A 22,417-nucleotide genomic window follows, 5' to 3' on the forward strand; every position below is an offset into this window, starting at 1 on the left:
ATATCCCAGACAGCAGAACAACTATTCAATAAAGAATCAACGTTGAATCAGCTGTTTATCAGTCCGAAAGAACGCTATGAACGTAGGTCTACTTGTATTCTTGAGAAGAACGTTCTTGCCAAGAATGGTCTTGCAAGACCGCGAGGACGGAGAACGCACCTATCTAGATTGAGATGCGTGTGTGCTTGGCTATTGCGCAATGCCCTGGACTAATTTAAGCAGCGGTATGACAACACTTGGATTATCAGCGCAACATTTGATAGGTAACATTTGTGTTAAGTAGGCTCCTACTTAAAGGTGATATGACATGCTGTTTCTTGGATGCTTTTATATAGGCCTTAGTGGTCCCCTAATACTGTATCAGAAGTAGGGCTGTCCCCGAATAAGATTTTCTTTGGTCGACCAAGACTCGACTAAAACGTCTGAAAACCGATTAATCGAAATTTGAAACGCTTTCTTTTCTCACCCAAAAAAAACGTACCAAATTTTTCCGATCTGACTCAATGGCTGCTGGACATTGCAGATTCAGCCGCTAATGGCCTACTAATAATAAGACTCGTATCACCAGTCCTGTTGTAACCGAATGCCGATTTTATATTTAGTATTTCTTACAATATACTACAAATTACAAATATTGTTTGTTTAACATGCAAATCATCAGAGTGCGCTTATCACTGCCTGAAAACTTGCAGCATGCGAACTTACGTAGAAGCTGAGTGGGGAACGGTGCAACAGAGAAGGATTTTGTTGTCTTGGCCGGAGAAGATAATGTCATTCGATTTGGATGTGATTCTTATAATAGGCATTTTTCAACCCAACGCGTTAGCATGAGCGAAGTAGGGCTAGGCCAACTTACGTTTTTCAGGTGGTAGGCTACATCATATTTGAGTCGAACTATGAACAATAAACCGTTGTTGGCAGAGTTTGCATTCAACGTTTTTCGAGTCACCCGGTACTTTGTAAATGTACTTTAATGAAATGCTGCCATACCACAGATTTCTTTGCCATTTTGACTAATAACACCAACAAAGTAGGCTATGGCAGAGTTTGTAGTTCGGCAGCCAATTGTGCTCGTGCCGTGTGCAAAATACCAAACCAAAACAAAGCGCAGATTAACGAAAGGGAAAACAGTAACACCTTTTCTTTTAAATTACGTATATATTTTTAGAGTTGCTTTATTTGTCTTAAATAATATAATCTACAATTTCTGTAGAACATTTCGTTAATTCAGCAATGATGACACAAGCGGGAATCAGATCTCACACTGCCATACGGCAGCTCGACTAAAAAAATCTTAGTCGACCTGCCTTAATCTTAATCTTAGTCCCCCCAAAATAGGATGACTTGCTCACCTCCCCCCAATAAAAGGACACACTCCCCACAAATGGGAAACATTACATTAACTCAAAAACACATTACATTAACTCAAAACGGAAAGGGTTGGTACTACACTTCGTTGCCGAATGGATGCAGTAACTAACAATAAATTGATCGACAGAAGTACAAAATGCAATAGCCTGACAGAGTTACGTGCACCAGGACATTTGTTTGGCTATCGAAGCATGTAGCAAGTAGTAGGCTACTTATGCAAAAGTATAAATTGCATGTTAAACATCAAAATCGATAGCGAAACAACCATCCTGGTCCACGTAACTGTCATAACCATGAAGTTCATCGTTTTGGTTGGAATAAAAGAAGAAACATTGTGTTAACAATTCAGAGTCATGATTTGCACTACACTTTATTTTAATCAGGGACATTCCTATGAAATAATCTTAAATATGCTGTTAACGTTTCACAACATTAAAACTAGAAAGGGTACAATTTCTGGGGAAATTGTAGGGTGTGCTTGCTTGCGTCGGTTGCACAGGGGTCTGTTTTTGAATGACATTTTTACAACTGATATTTCTGTATATTTTATATAAAAATTAATACTTATTATTTATAAAGATTACATAGATTTAAAAGCATTTTTTTTTTGCTGCTCATTTACAACTGAAAATACGAGTGAAGTGTAGAATGAAATAGATGTCTTCTCATTTCCCCTGCAAGAGGCAGCCTCAACGTTGAATCAAAACGAATACATTTGGCACACCGGTGTAAAAATTGACCTAATCTCTATGACCTAAACGTCATCTTAAGTTTTTCCCTTCTCATGATATTTTCAGGCATTTAGCCTACTCATTGCATTCATTCATTAATAAAGAACCCACTTTGGAGATTATTCTACGACGTTACCCGGCAGTAGAAGACCAGTAGTATTAGTAGAAGAACAGTAACATCTGCTAACTGAAAATATGCCCCCCAAAACGTAAATAAGCTTGACATTTATTTAGTGGAAAATCGCTCATTCATAAAAAGCTCACTGGTAGCGATCATTGTCAGTAACAACGCAAAATGCGATATAGCCCTGTGTGGAGAAGCTGCCCCGGTAAATTGTACTACTACGGTACAGTACTAGTAGACTACTGCTGTGTTCGTCTTGGTAGCGATTGCGTTGGTTGAATTGGATTTAACGTTCCGTTGTACGGTTTAGGCTGAAATTAATTATTTTCATGAACAGATTGACAACGTTTAGGCTGTGGCAATGAAGTTCAGGTTAGTAGTTAGATAGACTTTTGATTTAAGTAAGGGGAGTGCCGAACATGTTCTGTCGCCGTTTGACTTCCTAAACAGCTGTGTAGTGTAGATGTTTTTGTAGTGTGTCTCGCGTAAGCTACAGCGTTGCAGTGAGCTACACTGGTTTGAAACCACAGGTAATGGTAATTTCACCAACAAATCGTTTTCTAATGTCAGAATAAATCCTACAACGAAAATGTATATGTGAGGAATGTTTATTTTAACGATTGAAAACAGATAACGTTACATCATAGACCACTGTAGTATGTGTTGCCCGGGCAACACAGGCTAATGTCATGATGCTAATACTTCAGTGAAATAGTAGACTACTGTTTCCGAAAGTAGATGTACTTCCTTAATAATATCAGCTTATACTGTACATTACACATCACAATTGTGTGTCATATCACAAAGTAAAATGAGTAAATAGTTATCACCCTGGCCTCTTTGCTTGTGGTGTTTCTGCAGCTGCCTTGCAGTAAAGCTATAGTTAGCCTAGCTATCCCCCAAGTTAACAGATGCGAAACGAATGTGCTGCCAAAGGTAGTCACGCGTGTTTTCGTGACATTAGTGACGTAGTGACGTTAGTAACGTCAGTGACTGTGGCTAGCAAATTAGCCACCGTTAGCTTCACTTTTCGCCACAAAAACTTAACTTGAGCCTAAACCATGCAACGGAACGTAAATTCCAATAGAAGCAACTCAATCGCTACCAAGACGAAACTTTTGACACCTACGTTGTCTATGTAGGCCAAATATTGACTGAGTTTTAGGGGGGCAAAAATAAATTAAAAAAATAATAATAACTAGAGAGGGTACAATTTCTGGGGAAATTGTAGGGTGTGCTTGCTTGCGTCCGTTGCACAAGGGTCTGTATATTTTATATAAAAATGCATCGGGCCTACTTATTATTTATAAAGATTACATAGATTTAAAAGCATCTTTTTTTTGCTGCTCATTTACAACTGAAAATACGAGTGAAGTGTAGAATGAAATATGATGTCTTCTCATTTCCCCTGCAAGAGGCAGCTGACAGGCTGAATCAAAACGAATACATTTGGCAGACCGGTGTAAAAATGGACCTAATCTCTATGACTTAAACGTCCTTTTAAGTTTTTCCCTTCTCATGATATTTTCAGGCATTTAGCCTACTCATATTGCATTCATTCATTAATAAAGAACCCCCTTTGAAGATTATTCTACGACGTTACCGGCAGAAGATAGAATCGCGATTCAAACAGTACCATCTGCTAACTGACAATATGCCCCCCAAAACGTAAATAAGCTTGACATTTATTTAGTGGAAAATTCTCATTCATAAAAACTCACTGGTAGCGATCATTGTCAGTAACAACGCAAAATGCGATATAGCCCTGTGTGGAGAAGCTGCCCCGGTAAATTGTACTATTACGGTACAGTAGTAGACTACTGCTGTGTTCGTCTTGGTAACGATTGCATTGGTTGAATTGGATTTAACGTTCCGTTGTACGGTTTAGGCTGAAATTAATTATTTTCATGAACAGATTGACAAAATTTAGGCTGTGGCAATGAAGTTCAGGTTAGTAGTCAGATAGTTTCCCTACTGAAAGACTTTTGAGTAAGGGGAGTGCCGAACATGTTCTGTTGCCGTTTGACTTAAACAGCTGAGGAGTTGTTGTTAGCTACTCACACTAGTGTCTCGGGTACAGTAGGCTACAGCGTTGCAGTGAGCTACACTGGTTTGAAACCACAGGTAATGGTAATTTCACCAACAAATCGTTTACTAATGTCAGAATAAATCCTACAACGAAAATGTATATGTGAGGAATGTTTATTTTAACGATTGAAAACAGATAACGCTACATCATAGACCACTGTAGTATGTGTTGCCCGGGCAACACAGGCTAATGTCATGATGCTAATACTTCAGTGAAATAGTAGACTACTGTTTCCGAAAGTAGATGTACTTCCTTAATAATATCAGCTTATATTGTACATTACACATCACAATTGTGTGTCATATCACAAAGTAAAATGAGTAAATATTTATCACCCTGGCCTCCTTGTTTGTGGCGTTTCTGCAGCTGCCTTGCAGTAAAGCTATAGTTAGCCTAGCTATCCCCCAAGTTAACAGATGCGAAACGAATGTTCTGCCAAAGGTAGTCACGCGTGTTTTCGTGACATTATTGCAGACCGGTGTAAAAATTGACCTAATCTCTATGATTTAAACGTCATTTTAAGTTTTTCTCTTCTCATGATATTTTCAGGCATTTAGCCTACTCATATTGCATTCATTCATGAATAAACAACCCCTTTGAAGATTATTCTACGACGTTACCCGGCAGTAGAAGATGGAATCGCAATTCAAACGGTACCATCTGCTAACTGAAAATATGCCCCCCAAAACGTAAATAAGCTTGACATTTATTTAGTGGAAAATTGCTCATTCATAAAAAGCTCACTGGTAGCGATCATTGTCAGTAACAACGCAAAATGCGATATAGCCCTGTGTTGAGAAGCTGCCCCGGTAAATTGTACTACTACGGTACAGTACTAGACTACTGCTGTGTTCGTCTTGGTAGCGATTGCGTTGGTTGAATTGGATGTAACGTTCCGTTGTACGGTTTAGGCTGAAATTAATTATTTTCATGAACAGATTGACAACGTTTAGGCTGTGGCAATGAAGTTCAGGTTAGTAGTTAGATAGACTTTTGATTTAAGTAAGGGGAGTGCCGAACATTTTCTGTCGCCGTTTGACTTCCTAAACAGCTGTGTACTGTAGCTAGATGTTTTTGTAGTGTGTCTCGCGTAAGCTACAGCGTTGCAGTGAGCTACACTGGTTTGAAACCACAGGTAATGGTAATTTCACCAACAAATCGTTTTCTAATGTCAGAATAAATCCTACAACGAAAATGTATATGTGAGGAATGTTTATTTTAACGATTGAAAACAGATAACGCTACATCATAGACCACTGTAGTATGTGTTGCCCGGGAAACACAGGCTAATGTCATGATGCTAATACTTCAGTGAAATAGTAGACTACTGTTTCCGAAAGTAGATGTACTTCCTTAATAATATCAGCTTATATTGTACATTACACATCACAATTGTGTGTCATATCACAAAGTAAAATGAGTAAATAGTTATCACCCTGGCCTCTTTTCTTGTGGCGTTTCTGCAGCTGCCTTGCAGTAAAGCTATAGTTAGCCTAGCTATCCCCCAAGTTAACAGATGCTAAACGAATGTTCTGGCAAAGGTAGTCACGCGTGTTTTCGTGACGTTAGTGACGCAGTGACGTTAGTAACGTCAGTGACTGTGGCTAGCAAATTAGCCACCGTTAGCTTCACTTTTCGCCACAAAAACTTAATTTAAGCTTAAACCATGCAACGGAACGTAAATTCCAATAGAAGCAACTCAATCGCTACCAAGACGAAACTTTTGACACCTACGTTGTCTATGTAGGCCAAATATTGACTGAGTTTTAGGGGGGCAAAAATAAATTAAAAAAATAATAATAACTAGAGAGGGTACAATTTCTGGGGAAATTGTAGGGTGTGCTTGCTTGCGTCCGTTGCACAAGGGTCTGTATATTTTATATAAAAATGCATCGGGCCTACTTATTATTTATAAAGATTACATAGATTTAAAAGCATCTTTTTTTTGCTGCTCATTTACAACTGAAAATACGAGTGAAGTGTAGAATGAAATATGATGTCTTCTCATTTCCCCTGCAAGAGGCAGCTGACAGGCTGAATCAAAACGAATACATTTGGCAGACCGGTGTAAAAATGGACCTAATCTCTATGACTTAAACGTCCTTTTAAGTTTTTCCCTTCTCATGATATTTTCAGGCATTTAGCCTACTCATATTGCATTCATTCATTAATAAAGAACCCCCTTTGAAGATTATTCTACGACGTTACCGGCAGAAGATAGAATCGCGATTCAAACAGTACCATCTGCTAACTGACAATATGCCCCCCAAAACGTAAATAAGCTTGACATTTATTTAGTGGAAAATTCTCATTCATAAAAACTCACTGGTAGCGATCATTGTCAGTAACAACGCAAAATGCGATATAGCCCTGTGTGGAGAAGCTGCCCCGGTAAATTGTACTATTACGGTACAGTAGTAGACTACTGCTGTGTTCGTCTTGGTAACGATTGCATTGGTTGAATTGGATTTAACGTTCCGTTGTACGGTTTAGGCTGAAATTAATTATTTTCATGAACAGATTGACAAAATTTAGGCTGTGGCAATGAAGTTCAGGTTAGTAGTCAGATAGTTTCCCTACTGAAAGACTTTTGAGTAAGGGGAGTGCCGAACATGTTCTGTTGCCGTTTGACTTAAACAGCTGAGGAGTTGTTGTTAGCTACTCACACTAGTGTCTCGGGTACAGTAGGCTACAGCGTTGCAGTGAGCTACACTGGTTTGAAACCACAGGTAATGGTAATTTCACCAACAAATCGTTTACTAATGTCAGAATAAATCCTACAACGAAAATGTATATGTGAGGAATGTTTATTTTAACGATTGAAAACAGATAACGCTACATCATAGACCACTGTAGTATGTGTTGCCCGGGCAACACAGGCTAATGTCATGATGCTAATACTTCAGTGAAATAGTAGACTACTGTTTCCGAAAGTAGATGTACTTCCTTAATAATATCAGCTTATATTGTACATTACACATCACAATTGTGTGTCATATCACAAAGTAAAATGAGTAAATATTTATCACCCTGGCCTCCTTGTTTGTGGCGTTTCTGCAGCTGCCTTGCAGTAAAGCTATAGTTAGCCTAGCTATCCCCCAAGTTAACAGATGCGAAACGAATGTTCTGCCAAAGGTAGTCACGCGTGTTTTCGTGACATTATTGCAGACCGGTGTAAAAATTGACCTAATCTCTATGATTTAAACGTCATTTTAAGTTTTTCTCTTCTCATGATATTTTCAGGCATTTAGCCTACTCATATTGCATTCATTCATGAATAAACAACCCCTTTGAAGATTATTCTACGACGTTACCCGGCAGTAGAAGATGGAATCGCAATTCAAACGGTACCATCTGCTAACTGAAAATATGCCCCCCAAAACGTAAATAAGCTTGACATTTATTTAGTGGAAAATTGCTCATTCATAAAAAGCTCACTGGTAGCGATCATTGTCAGTAACAACGCAAAATGCGATATAGCCCTGTGTTGAGAAGCTGCCCCGGTAAATTGTACTACTACGGTACAGTACTAGACTACTGCTGTGTTCGTCTTGGTAGCGATTGCGTTGGTTGAATTGGATGTAACGTTCCGTTGTACGGTTTAGGCTGAAATTAATTATTTTCATGAACAGATTGACAACGTTTAGGCTGTGGCAATGAAGTTCAGGTTAGTAGTTAGATAGACTTTTGATTTAAGTAAGGGGAGTGCCGAACATTTTCTGTCGCCGTTTGACTTCCTAAACAGCTGTGTACTGTAGCTAGATGTTTTTGTAGTGTGTCTCGCGTAAGCTACAGCGTTGCAGTGAGCTACACTGGTTTGAAACCACAGGTAATGGTAATTTCACCAACAAATCGTTTTCTAATGTCAGAATAAATCCTACAACGAAAATGTATATGTGAGGAATGTTTATTTTAACGATTGAAAACAGATAACGCTACATCATAGACCACTGTAGTATGTGTTGCCCGGGAAACACAGGCTAATGTCATGATGCTAATACTTCAGTGAAATAGTAGACTACTGTTTCCGAAAGTAGATGTACTTCCTTAATAATATCAGCTTATATTGTACATTACACATCACAATTGTGTGTCATATCACAAAGTAAAATGAGTAAATAGTTATCACCCTGGCCTCTTTTCTTGTGGCGTTTCTGCAGCTGCCTTGCAGTAAAGCTATAGTTAGCCTAGCTATCCCCCAAGTTAACAGATGCTAAACGAATGTTCTGGCAAAGGTAGTCACGCGTGTTTTCGTGACGTTAGTGACGCAGTGACGTTAGTAACGTCAGTGACTGTGGCTAGCAAATTAGCCACCGTTAGCTTCACTTTTCGCCACAAAAACTTAATTTAAGCTTAAACCATGCAACGGAACGTAAATTCCAATAGAAGCAACTCAATCGCTACCAAGACGAAACTTTTGACACCTACGTTGTCTATGTAGGCCAAGTATTTACTGAGTTTTAGGGGGGCAAAAAGCAACAAAAAAAAAAAAAAAAAAAAAAATATATATATGTGAGAGAACAAAGGTTGTGCTCTCGCCGAAGGCTTGAGCACACCCAATAATATATATGTGAGAGAACAAAGGTTGTGCCCTTGCCGAAGGCAAAGCACACCCAATAATATATATGTGAGAGAACAAAGGTTGTGCCCTTGCCGAAGGCAAAGCACACCCAATAAGTAGCCTATGCGCACGCTAAAAACACAGTTGAAGGAAGCAGGACTTTTCAGAAAAAAAACTAATAGTCCACAACAGAAGAACGAAATGCCACAATGACAGAGTTACGTGGACCAGGATAATTGTTTGGATTTTTAAGTTTAACACGCAATATATACTTTTGCATAAGTAGCCTACTATTTGCTACATGCTTCGATAGTCAAACAAATGTCCTGCACGTAACTCTGTCAGGCTATTGCATTTTGTACTTCTGTCAATCAATTTCTTGTTAGTTACTGCATCCATTCAGCGACGAAGTGTTGTACCTACCCTTTCCCATTTGGGGGAGCGTGTCTTTGTATTGGGGGGAGGTGAGCACGTCATCCTATTTGGGGGAATTTGATTCGTATTTGGAGGGAGTGTTTTCATTTGGGGATGTACTCATATTAGTGGGTGTGATTTGCACTTCAGGGGCCCGTTGTCCGTACGTTGCTTATTACAGCTGAGATCAAATGACACATCCAAGATGACATCATCTTGCTTATCATGATCTGGCTAATTCGGTTCTTCGAACACACTTGTTGTTTATGATTATAGCTGGATTGAGTTATACGTTGGTCTAAAAGGGGGTATGTATTGATAGTAGAAACCTTGATCAGCAACGCTGCTATTGGCTGCTCACATAAGTCTATGGCTGCTCAACATGGCCAAAATGAGCGCCCTGTTTTTTCCGCAACAGAGCAACAGCTTGCTCGAAGGTTACTCCGAATTTGAAGATTTTATCAGAACGCCAGGGAACACCTCAAAGTCTGCAAAATCCAAGAAAGAGGGCTGGCAAAAAGTAGCAGACCAAATTAAATGTAGAGGAGTGACCACACGTTTTATCGCTTATTACAGTAAGCTAGGCCTATGTTTTTTTTTTCATATTCTCATATTTTCATTTATCATCTTTAATGTCATATTATGTGGTTTCAACAAATGTATTATGTAAATGACACCCTCACAAAAAAACGATAGGCTATCCTCTCAAAAAGTATAGGCTAGCATACTGTATCGGGGGAGTCAGATGGCTGAGTGGTTAGGGAATCGGGATAGTAATCAGAAGGTTGCTAGTTCAATTCCCGGCTATGCCAACCAAATGATGTTGTGTCCTTGGGCAAGGCACTTCACCCTACTTGCTTCGGGGGGAATGTCCCTGTACTTACTGTAAGTCGCTCTGGATAAGAGCGTCTGCTAAATGACTACATGTAAATGTAAATGTATCGCGCTGTGCTTAAAGATCCTGTAAAGTGGAATTAAAAACGAGTTTCAAGTTCACCACACCACAGAATAATGTGTTATTAACTACCCATCCAAATTCGAATGAAAAAGATATGGAAGGAAATCGTTACTAAAATTCAAATGCAAATGCATTTCCAGAAATGCATTTGCATTTTAAGAATGTGGCTGCATTATTTGACTCATAAATGAAATTAGTAATCAATCATCCTATTTGCATTTTAATTTTCTTCTTCAAGAGTGCTCAATCTTTCACTTAATTAAAATGAAAAAGAAATAGACATTTGAGATTTAATTTTCAAAACATGCCCCATCAAATAGATACCAAAATTCAATTTGAAATGTAAAATTTGAAAATTAAAATGCATTTCCAGAAATTCATTTTCATTTTAAGAACGTGGCTGCCAAATCGTGACCACAATTAAAATTAAAATGCATTTCCAGAAATGCATTTTCATTTTCAAGAACGTGGCTGCAAAATCGTGACCACAATTCAAATTGAAATGCATTTCCAGAAATGCATTTTCATTTTAAGAACGTGGCTGCAAAATCGTGCAGTGAGCTCTTGTGGTCACGATTTTGCAGCCACGTTCTTAAAATGAAAATGCATTTCTGGAAATGCATTTTCATTTTCAAATTTTAAGATGATCTCTTACAATTTTCATGAAAATCGGAGCAACGGCCTAGGAGGAGTTTGAAAAAGTTGGCATTTCTTAAAATGCAAATCACGGAAAAACCTTCGGGACGACAATGACGCCATAGGGTTCAGTCGAATCGTCTGCGTCTAAGGAATCCGATGAAACCTCACTTAAGAAAAACGGTCTCATGGTTCAAAAGTTATGGGCGTAAACGCACCTCCAACTTTGACACCTTGGTGGCGCTATAGTGCTTCATGGATCGACATGAAACTTGGTGATAAATAGTCAGGAGACCGTTCCAAATCAGTGTGCCAAATTTCAAAACTTTTCACCAATCGCTATGCATAATAATAATAATAAAAATAAAACTAACAAAAACAATAGGTGCCAGAGCAGCTTCGCTGCTGCTTGGCCCCTAATAATAAGAATACGTAGAAACCCTTAATGTGGCTTCGCAGCTTGGCCACCAACTATGCAAACATATCAGAGCACTAAGAAGATTGACAAGAAAAGGTCAAGAATGGCAATGGAACAGTGAGACTGAAAAGTCATTTAATGACATGAAAAGAGCAATGGTAAGCCAACCATGTCTGGCATACGTCAAGCTTGACGCACAGACTACTGTGATTTCAGATGCCAGTCCAATAGGATTAGGAGCTGTACTACTGCAGAAACAATCTTACGGTCAAAACAAACCAGTAGCTTATGCGAGTCGCTCACTGACTGCTACTGAGAGACGCTATTCTCAAATAGAACATGAGGCTCTCGGATGTGTCTGGGCTGTTCTTGAAAATGAAAATGCATTTCTGGAAATGCATTTGAATTTGAATTGTGGTCACGATTTTGCAGCCACGTTCTTAAAATGAAAATGAATTTCTGGAAATGCATTTTAATTTTCAAATTTTACATTTCAAATTGAATTTTGGTATCTATTTGCTGGGGCATGTTTTGAAAATTAAATCTCAAATGTCTATTTCTTTTTCATTTTAATTAAGTGAAAGATTGAGCACTCTTGAAGAAGAAAATTAAAATGCAAATAGGATGATTGATTACTAATTTCATTTATGAGTCAAATAATGCAGCCACATTCTTAAAATGCAAATGCATTTCTGGAAATGCATTTGCATTTGAATTTTGGTAACGATTTGCTTCCATAAAAAAACACAGACAAGTATGTTAAATTAGGCTTTCAAATCGTAAGAAAATCAGCAGTCTTCTCTGTTCGAGACTGGGGGGGCGTGTCGCCTGAAGGAGTTGAAGCTCGGCCCCCTCGCTGGAAGGCGCCGCCTCTCTCAAGTAAGCTACCTACAACCCAGATAATGGACGCTACGTCAAGCCGAACAAAACATTTTAGAATTATAATGTATTTATTCAATGAGTGAAACATACAGATGCATATAAATGAAATATCCCCCTGAGCTGTAACACAGGAGTAAACATTTACAGCAGAGACAGCAGACAGTGAGCTATCAACTACTTCTAGCACATTAGCTACCATTTTACCAAAATACCATCTGTTGTGTTGTCCAATAAAGAATCGGGTTGTCATTAACTTATTTTATTGTCAACTCGCTTCGTCTCCCATACATGTGCTCTCTATCTGTTCATACGCCGTCTAACTGTCCGGCTTCCGTAGTTCGCGTTTCCTTAACATATTCCTCCCTTTGTAGATTTATTCTATCTTTATCACATATCAAATCTACCCTGGTATAACATAACATTTTAACATGTATACCTAGTCTCCAATTCTTAAAGTAAATTAGATCTCATATTCTAAATTTCAAAGTTTTAAATCAAACAGTTCATTAACTCTAACAAAGTATTCTGTTCCACAAACTTAAACATAAGACATTTCTTTCAAAATATTATTATTTTAATTTTTTACAATCATGTTCTGAAACGGGCTGGTTTCTTGATAACCCTCCCTGATCTGGTGGCTACTTCTGGTGGTTGAGGTTCTGGCACATTGACAGTCTCTTGAGGGGTTTCTATAGCAGGCTGATGCTGTTGATGTGGTGTATCCTCAGGTACTCTCATGTCCATGAGCCGCTGTTTCGGGGATGTTAAACTCCAATGGGAAAGGTGCATGTCGGAGGTGTTTGACATTCCTTGTCACCAGAGTTCCATTTTCAGTATTGACCAGTTCAAAAGAAGTGTCAGAAGTGCTTCTTAATATGACATAACGAATGTCCTTGTATTTTGCATCTAATTTGCTGTTTTCCATATTAGCAATGTATACAATGTCTCCAATTTTGAAAGTGTGTTCTTTTGCGCCATGTGTCTTATCTGCATACTCTTTCATTTTGTATTCGTCATGATGTTTTCTGATCTCGCATTCTTCTTCTTCTTCCTTCAACAAGTTTGGTAGTTTTGTGCGCATATCCCTTCCAAAGATAAGGTAGGCTGGAGTTTCACCTGATGCTCTGTGAGGGGTGGTCCGGTATGCCATGAGAATCTTTGGCAGTTCCGCCATCCAGTTCTTTCCCTCACATTTGGCTGATCTGAAGGCCTTCTTCAGGTAACGATGGAAACGTTCTATCTTACCATTACTCTTGGGGTAATAGGGCGACGCCCTAATGTGCTTGATCCCACAGGTTTTGAGAAAATCTTCAAAGAGATGACTGTCAGTATGTGTAGATTTCCTATTGGACCAACTAAATCTATGCCCATCTTTGTCCATGGCCTTGGAGGTAACTCTAGTGGTTGGAGTTGTTGATCGTCATGTAGTGGTTTGTTCAGAACGCAAGCATTGCAGTTCCTAATCATTCTCTCAATGTCCATATTAGGCCAATAAAACTTGTTTCTCCGAAATTGTTTTGTTCTCACTACTCCTTGATGTGCTATATGCATTGCTTGTCTGATTTTACCTTTTGGCAGCACGATCCGGTGCGCTCTCAGGATCAATCCGGTGTGCGTTGACAATTCATCTGCGCATCTTTTATATGGTTGCATTTCCTCAGCAATCTGAGTCGGCCATTGTCCTGTTTGTATGATTGGAATCTGGGGTGAGACGTGCTCCTTTGAAACGCAAGGTCGTTGGCTCGAATCAAGCCACAGTCATCAAGCAAGTCTTGATACCGGATCATCTGTTTAGCAAAGCCAGGTACACCACAGTAGCTGTCTAGCAGTATAATCACAATGGTAACGATAATGTTTCATTGTCAGGGGATATATGGTCAAGAAGAAGCGGATTCATTGCTTTGTAGATATAACGCTGCTACATCTAGCCAGCGCGTTTTGTCTCAAAATGACATATTTACCAAACGCTTATCGTTACAAAACTCGGTGTACGTCTTTTGCGCAACAACTCGTGATATTTTCAGGCATTTAGCCTACTCATATTGCATTCATTCACTAGAGAGCAGGGATGTAGTGGGGGCTAAACGCACGTAAACGCCGTTTACGCACCTCCCGAAATTGTGAAATAGCGTTTATTCACCTCTTAATTGCGGAAATTGCGTTTATCCACCTCTAAATTGCGTTTATGTGCGTTTACGAACATCTAAGTTCCCTGTGCCTCGTATGCTGCCAATGGAATAATCCTAAATAAATTTGGTGTAATTTTAAAACACCAAAAATGTCATATTGTTGAACATACGATGTAGTCTGAATCATTTAATCTGCGCTGTAACCCCTGTCTGTGACCCTCCAATCAATGCGTTGCGGCTGCGGCACCAATCAGGATCCACGAAGTATGTAAACACATACACGTTGTGGATCAGCCTACCTGTTCGTAATGGATATATTAGCCATGGATATCAGGCGATTTTTGAAGAGACCATCGAGTGCTCCCACTCCCACAGATGCCTGCAAAAGGCCTCAAGTACAGAGTAAGATCAATTCACGTTTGTAAACGTTGTTTTGGTTCAACATCGCATTAAGACAGGGACAAACGCTAGTGGCTAGCCTAATAACGTGCTTTCAAATACGATGATGCAGGTACAAGCCAACCTTACTGGTTCCATCTAAATAGGCCTAATGAAACATAATAATAAATAAATAATAAAATTCATAGTTTACCCACCTCCAATTTTACCACTGCTAGAGAGGGTACAATTTCTGGGGAAATTGTAGGGTGTGCTTGCTTGCGTCAGTTGCAGGTGGGTCCGTCCTCTAAGTTTTTCCCTTCTTGTGATATTTTCAAACATTTAGCCTACTCATATTTCATTAAGAACACCCTTTGAAACAGCTGCGAACCCCCTTTGAAACAAGCTACTGTAATAACGTTGTCACTGGCAGTATGGAATCGCAATTCAAACAGTACCGTTTGCTAACTGAAAATATGCCCCCCAAAACGTAAATAAGTTTGACATTAATGTAGGGGGAAATGGCTAATTAGTGTGTTTGCTGCAAGCAAAAACACTATTGTTATTCTGCATACTTATTATTTTTATTTTTAGTGTGTTTGCTGCAAGCAAAAACACTATTGTTATTCTGCATACTTATTATTATTATTGGGTGTGCTTTGCCTTCGGCAAGGGCACAACCTTTGTTCTCTCACATATATATTATTGGGTGTGCTTTGCCTTCGGCAAGGGCTCAACCTTTGTTCTCTCACATATATATTATTATTATTATTATTTTTTTTTTTTTTTTGCCCCCCTAAAACTCAGTCAATATTTGGCCTACATAGACAACGTAGGTGTCAAAAGTTTTGTCTTGGTAGCGATTGAGTTGCTTCTATTGGAATTTACGTTCCGTTGCATGGTTTAGGCTTAAGTTAAGTTTTTGTGGCGAAAAGTGAAGCTAACGGTGGCTAATTTGCTAGCCATAGTCACTGACGTTACTAACGTCACTACGTCACTAACGTCACGAAACGCGTGACTACCTTTGGCAGAACATTCGTTTCGCATCTGTTAACTTGGGGGATAGCTAGGCTAACTATAGCTTTACTGCAAGGCAGCTGCAGAAACGCCACAAGCAAAGAGGCCAGGGTGATAACTATTTACTCATTTTACTTTGTGATATGACACACAATTGTGTAATGTACAATATAAGCTGATATTATTAAGGAAGTACATCTACTTTCAGAAACAGTAGTCTACTATTTCACTGAAGTATTAGCATCATGACATTAGCCTGTGTTGCCCGGGCAACACATACTACAGTGGTCTATGATGTAGCGTTATCTGTTTTCAATCGTTAAAATAAACATTCCTCACATATACATTTTCGTTGTAGGATTTATTCTGACATTAGAAAACGATTTGTTGGTGAAATTACCATTACCTGTGGTTTCAAACCAGTGTGGCTCACTGCAACGCTGTAGCTTACGCGAGACACACTACAAAAACATCTACACTACACAGCTGTTTAGGAAGTCAAACGGCGACAGAACATGTTCGGCACTCCCCTTACTTAAATCAAAAGTCTATCTAACTACTAACCTGAACTTCATTGCCACAGCCTAAACGTTGTCAATCTGTTCATGAAAATAATTAATTTCAGCTTAAACCGTACAACGGAACGTTAAATCCAATTCAACCAACGCAATCGCTACCAAGACGAACACAGCAGTAGTCTAGTACTGTACCGTAGTAGTACAATTTACCGGGGCAGCTTCTCCACACAGGGCTATATCGCATTTTGCGTTGTTACTGACAATGATCGCTACCAGTGAGCTTTTTATGAATGAGCGATTTTCCACTAAATAAATGTCAAGCTTATTTACGTTTTGGGGGGCATATTTTCAGTTAGCAGATGGTACTGTTTGAATCGCGATTCCATCTTCTACTACCGGGTAACGTCGTAGAATAATCTTCAAAGGGGGTTCTTTATTAATGAATGAATGCAATGAGTAGGCTAAATGCCTGAAAATATCATGAGAAGGGAAAAACTTAAAATGACGTTTAAGTCATAGAGATTAGGTCAATTTTTACACCGGTCTGCCAAATGTATTCGTTTTGATTCAACGATGAGGCTGCCTCTTGCAGGGGAAATGAGAAGACATCTATTTCATTCTACACTTCACTCGTATTTTCAGTTGTAAATGAGCAGCAAAAAAAATGCTTTAAAATCTATGTAATCTTTATAAATAATAAGTATGCATTTTTATATAAAATATACAGAAATATCAGTTGTAAAAATGTCATTAAAAAACGGACCCCTGTGCAACCGACGCAAGCAAGCACACCCTACAATTTCCCCAGAAATTGTACCCTCTCTAGTTGGGTGTGCTCAAGCCTTCGGCGAGAGCACAACCTTTGTTCTCTCACATATATATTATTATTATTATTATTATTTTTATTATTTTTGCCCCCCTAAAACTCAGTCAATATTTGGCCTACATAGACAACGTAGGTGTCAACAGTTTCGTCTTGGTAGCGATTGAGTTGCTTCTATTGGAATTTACGTTCCGTTGCATGGTTTGGGCTTAAGTTAAGTTTTTGTGGCGAAAAGTGAAGCTAACGGTGGCTAATTTGCTAGCCACAGTCACTGACGTTACTAACGTCACTACGTCACTAACGTCACGAAAACACGCGTGACTACCTTTGGCAGAACATTCGTTTCGCATCTGTTAACTTGGGGGATAGCTAGGCTAACTATAGCTTTACTGCAAGGCAGCTGCAGAAACGCCACAAGCAAAGAGGCCAGGGTGATAAATATTTACTCATTTTACTTTGTGATATGACACACAATTGTGATGTGTAATGTACAATATAAGCTGATATTATTAAGGAAGTACATCTACTTTCGGAAACAGTAGTCTACTATTTCACTGAAGTATTAGCATCATGACATTAGCCTGTGTTGCCCGGGCAACACATACTACAGTGGTCTATGATGTATCTGTTTTCAATCGTTAAAATAAACATTCCTCACATATACATTTTCTTTGTATGATTTATTCTGACATTATTAAACGATTTGTTGGTGAAATTACCATTACCTGTGGTTTCAAACCAGTGTAGCTCACTGCAACACTGTAGCCTCCCCGAGACACTACTAGTGTGAGTAGCTAACAAAAACTCCTCAGCTGTTCAAGTCAAACGGCGACAGAACATGTTCGGCACTCCCCTTACTCAAAAGTCTTTCAATAGTTGAAACAATCTGACTACTAGACTGAACTTCATTGCCACAGCCTAAACTTTGTCAATCTGTTCATGAAAATAATTAATTTCAGCCTAAACCGTACAACGGAACGTTAAATCGAATTCAACCAACGCAATCGTTACCAAGACGAACACAGCAGTAGTCTAGTACTGTACTGTAGTAGTAGAATTTACCGGGGCAGCTTCTCCACACAGGGCTATATCGCATTTTGCGTTGTTACTGACAATGATCGCTACCAGTGAGCTTTTTATGAATGAGCGATTTTCCACTAAATAAATGTCAAGCTTATTTACGTTTTTGGGGGCATATTTTCAGTTAGCAGATGGTACTGTTTGAATCGCGATTCTATCTTCTGCCGGTAAAGTCGTAGAATAATCTTCAAAGGGGGTTCTTTATTAATGAATGAATGCAATATGAGTAGGCTAAATGCCTGAAAATATCACGAGAAGGGACAACTTAAAAGGACGTTTAAGTCATAGAGATTAGGTCCATTTTAACACCGGTCTGCCAAATTTATTCGTTTTGATTCAGCCTGTCAGCTGCCTCTTGCAGGGGAAATGAGAAGACATCATATTTCATTCTACACTTCACTCGTATTTTGAGTTGTAAATGAGCAGCAAAAAAAAGATGCTTTTAAATCTATGTAATCTTTATAAATAATAAGTAGGCCCGATGCATTTTTATATAAAATATACAGACCCCTGTGCAACCGACGCAAGCAAGCACACCCTACAATTTCCCCAGAAATTGTATCCTCTCTAGTTTTTTTTTTAAATTTTCCTCCCACTTTTTTCCGTCGCCTACTCCTTTCACACCTATTAAGCTAGAAACACCGTTCAAACTTCATTTGATAAAGTCTGCTCTAGTGTGCTATTACTTTTCTCATTGATAACTTTTAAAGTTTTTAAGGTATTAAAGTTTAAAGTGCTAAAAAAAAATGAATGGGTTTCAATGGTTCAGAATGTTCAAGTCAAATTCAATTGTGACGTCGCACTGACAGAACTGTTTCTCACCGCGTCAATTTTTGACACTGTTAAACACTTTCCTGCCTGAATATGCAGACTTTTTCAAATAATATACCTGAACTGTTTATACCATTTTGAAGACAAGATTTAGGGCTTTCTAATGATGTAAATATTTATATGATCATGTTAGGCAAATCAATCAGTCAATCAATCAGGGAGTCAGTTGGCTGAGCGGTGAGGGAGTCGGGCTAGTAATCCGAAGGTTGCGAGTTCGATTCCCGGTCATGCCAACTGACGTTGTGTCCTTGGGCAAGGCACTTCACCCTACTTGCCTCGGGGGAATGTCCCTGTACTTACTGTAAGTCGCTCTGGAAGTCGCTCTGGAAGTCCATTCTGACAAAAGTCTTCTCCGTCTGCATTACTTTTTTAGAAAACCTCATTTTTAACCACTTTCACTACAAGATAGAGGATAAGTTAGAGCGTATGAAATGTGCGTACGTTTGTCGTGAACTCAGAACAGCAGACATATTTAAGATAGACTATTTTCTTTAAAAGTTATGACCACTGAAGTGATGAGTGGGATAACGCAATTCCAAGCTAACGTGATGGCTCTCCATAACTAAAAACGGTTCAACTTTTTTCCACAATCGACCAAATTGGCCAAACAAGGTATGTACATTGAACTTAAAGTGTACATAATCTAGCTAGATTATTTTTCTTTAAGAAAATTTCACAGAAATCTGCAAAAATCAAGGCTCAACACTGTCATATCCGACTGTCACGAACAGCCAAACCGGGGTCACGAAAGGTTTACTGCAGCTGGCGTTACTACGAACAAAAGCTTCGTAACTGAAAAGTTTTTACTTTTAGTTGACGATATTGAACACAGCCGTTAAGAAACGTGTCTTTACTCTAAATTTCTTCTCCGTTTTCAATTTGAAACACTAAATCTAACACAGTAGGAATTCTCCCACGACATCCGCTCTCTCCGCTTTGACAAATATGTTTTCTCAGTCCACCATACATTAGACAAGCTAATTTTCGAGCACTTTCAATACAAGATACAGGCCATGTTAGAGTTGATATATACATACATAATTGTGTGGGCAATGTAGAACAGCAAACAGATTTGAAATATGATCTTTTGTTTTAAAGTTATGGCCATTCTAGTGACGAGTGCTTACAACGCTGTCATCATAGCTGCCATAGAACGGCGAAACAAGGTCACATAGCTAGCTAGTTACGTCTATCGTTCGTTACCTAAAAACAAATGCTTCGTAACAGTATTTACTTTTTATCGCCGATATTGACAACAGAGGTTAAGGAACATGTCTGTAATCAAAATATCGTCTCCGTTTTCAATTTGAAGCAGTAGATCTAGCTTACTGTAGGAAATCTCCCATTGAATCCTCTCTCTAGCTTCGCTTCGACCAAAGATGGACGACAAAGACGACCATGCATGCATTATTCACGCCTACAGTACGGTGTTCTGTACAAATAGCACTTTGACATACTTGATCCGCTGGCGAGATGTAACATAATCTTATCTACTACCCACAATAGTTCAGCCTTTTTGCAGCAGCATTTTGATCAGAGTTAGAGTAGCTTTTGCAGTTGCACAACAAAGTCACGTAATGTGACGAGATTGAATTGAAAAGTATTTAAAAAAATCACCAGGGTCAACGACAACATCGGCAAACCTGCACCATGGATTATTATATTTATGTCATCTTTAAATTCAGTGTCTGAACAGGACTGGGTGTGCACACATGATTAGTTTCTCCTCCACCTTGAACCTGAAACCTAGATTCTAGGTTTGCTGACAATGACCATCCGTTGCTACGTTACAAGAAACAAGGAACCAATCCGATTGGCCAACGCTCTTCATCACTATATAGAAAAACTGTTCCACTGTTCAAACTGTATTTCTGTTTTTACATCTTTCAATTATTAATACTTTTCAGAATCAGAATGGGTTTTATTCGCCAAGAAACTTCAAACAGACGTGGAAGTAGAAGTGCACCATCATTGTCTTTGGCAGGTTGAATTTCTTCAGCTGCCGTAGGAAGTACATCCTCTGTTGTGCTTTCTTGGTGAGGGAGCTGATGTTCAGTTCCCAATCGCGGAAGGACTCCACAGTGTTGACTGGGGTTGCACAGGGTAATGGGGGTGACTGTCTTAAGAGCATTGAGCTCTAACATAACGCTTTAACATTTATGAAATTAAAAAGATACCCTTTTCATTTCACTCTTTTTTCTCCTTTGTCAACCGTAAGAAAATATTGCAATGCATGACAATGACAGATATACCTTTAACACTGTCTCACCATTCTGGTTTCAAAGCAACACTTTTTTCATCTTCATACTGCTGACATACTTTTGTCTGCTATGATATTGATAGAGCTACTAGTAAATGTTCTTATTTATGCAATATGGCAGCACAAAGCACTTAAAACATTAATAGGTTTAAATGTCACAAATGTACTTCCTTGCTGCTCACTACATGTTTAAGCTACCTACTCCATTCAAACATCAATGTGTTCTATTGACCAGCTGTTTACAGCTTTAAACCCCCCATCTTTCTATATTTTGAAATGGTCATGTTTTAAAATCAATGGAAGTCAATGAAACATAGGTTGCTAGGCTTGTTAAACTGCTCCGCTCATCGAGTCACACGCTCAACCTGAAACTTAACAAGCCAACTGTCATTTTCAAGCAGTTGCTACAGTTGACTCGACAGGTAAGTCCAGTTATTTTGCTTGAAAGGTTGGTAAACATAGCTAATAGATATCAAACAATATTATACGAAATGATGTTTACCTTGGGGTAGGCTATTTAAGTATTTACAGGAGTACCTCTAGTACTACCAACTTGCTATCTAGATAGCGTACGTTTTAACACAGCTAACTAGCTAGCTAACTGTTATAACCACACTACCGTAGCTAGCTCGAGCGCGACAGTAATGAGCATTCTTGTTAGCTAGGTAGCTAACCATGGTCTGCTGTTCTAGCTGAAAAATTATGACTCGGAGTCAATGGGTGGAAATAATTTCTGAAAACAATCTTCTCTCTTACAGTGCTTGTCCAAGTGACTGCTGTACGCCTCACTGACTTGTGGTGAGTTTTCTTATGCTCTGACTTACTGTACTGTAGTAACGATAAAATAAACCAAATTGGCATTAGTGTACTGTATAGTAAGCCGGGGAGCCCATTAGGTCGGCTAGCTCTCGACACTCGGAATTTTACGAAAATGTAAATGGAGTTAGCTTATACTCCAAATATAAAATGTTATGTCACAGCATTGTACTTTAATATGTAAATAGACACCTACAGCATATCTAAACATCCCTGCTTAGAAATCCAATCCTAATATGTCGTCAACGTCAGAGTTTGAATCGTCGATAATGGGTCACATCCATACACTTTCACAATAGACAATGACTTTAATATGAATTCCCTTCTTTTAACGGCAGATACTCATCGTGGTGACCGTCCTACATTGACCTGTGGTGAGTT

At 38.9% G+C, this 22,417-nt stretch overlaps 1 long non-coding RNA gene across 1 annotated transcript; it reads left to right on the forward strand.

Moving 5' to 3' along the window:
• The first annotated feature begins 16 nt into the window (after window positions 1-16).
• LOC136960534 (uncharacterized) lies at window positions 17-21,145 on the forward strand. Its single transcript, XR_010878843.1, has 2 exons — window positions 17-263; window positions 20,868-21,145. It is a non-coding gene; the product is annotated as an uncharacterized lncRNA (long non-coding RNA).
• The last annotated feature ends 1,272 nt before the right edge of the window (window positions 21,146-22,417 follow it).

The sequence above is a fragment of the Osmerus mordax genome, chromosome 17, assembly GCF_038355195.1.
Source record: "Osmerus mordax isolate fOsmMor3 chromosome 17, fOsmMor3.pri, whole genome shotgun sequence".
NCBI classification, from domain to species: Eukaryota; Metazoa; Chordata; class Actinopteri; order Osmeriformes; family Osmeridae; genus Osmerus; species Osmerus mordax.